We start from the raw sequence: 1,041 nt of genomic DNA on the forward strand, positions 1-1,041 counted from the left end.
TAATTACTTTTAACAAATATCTCCAAATATCTAGATATTTATTAAATTTACCATAAGGCATTAAATTCTTCGTAAAAGATTCACCGCAGTTAATTTAATTTATTCATCGACGAGTAATTCTAATCGGTATCAAAATATCTTTTTGGTCATGTAAACTCCAAAATATTAATAACTTTGGCTAAAAAGCCTCCGAGTTCATTACCAAAAATACACTAAAATACATAAAGTATATTTTAAAATTATGGGTCTTACATTCATCATAAGTAGCAGATGCTAATATATATTAAAGTACTTGTGATTATAAGTGACCTAACAGATTAATAAGTAGCAACACAATTTTATTAATTTGTAAATTTGGAGTAAAGAGCATAATTTTTCTATCATGATTTTCATTCATGAGCATAATTAAGTAATGGATTTGACATTTGGGGGATTGTAAATTCGTTGCTTGATATTCGGAGACTAGTAAATTGTTGCTTTTACTTAAAAGGTCTTTTACGAGATGTACGTTTAGGAGTTGGTGGTTTGGAGTTACGGTTAGAAGTTGATGGTTCGGGGTTACGTTTATGAGTTGGTGGAGTGGGGTTATGTTTAGGTTTAGGAGTATGAGTTGGTGGTGTAGTGGGGCCAGAAGCTACTGGAGGGGGGCTGCCCTTGGGAATATACTTGGAGACGGGATTGAATCTTAACCAAGAAATGTGGGATTCATAAATTGCTCCTTTTTTGTTGTAATTAGGTGGTTTAGGAATTGGTGTCTTGGAGATTTGTGAGCTTACATCAGCAAGTCCTTGTGGAACAAGGATAAGAGCAGCAAGGAACAACATTAGTAAGGTTAAGAAATTCGAAACAATTTTCATAAGTTGTTTTAATGTTTCTACATTACATATTACATATAAAGAATGGTCATATTTTATACTAGTTTGGAGCCCAAATGGGTTTGCAATGTCTCAATCTGAGTTATATGTGTTGTCCCTTATTATCGTTAGATCTTCACACCTGTTAGTCTTTTGGATTAATTGAACATCACACTTTATACTTTAA

Source organism: Cicer arietinum, chromosome 5, assembly GCF_000331145.2.
Source record: "Cicer arietinum cultivar CDC Frontier isolate Library 1 chromosome 5, Cicar.CDCFrontier_v2.0, whole genome shotgun sequence".
In the NCBI taxonomy this organism is placed as follows: domain Eukaryota; kingdom Viridiplantae; phylum Streptophyta; class Magnoliopsida; order Fabales; family Fabaceae; genus Cicer; species Cicer arietinum.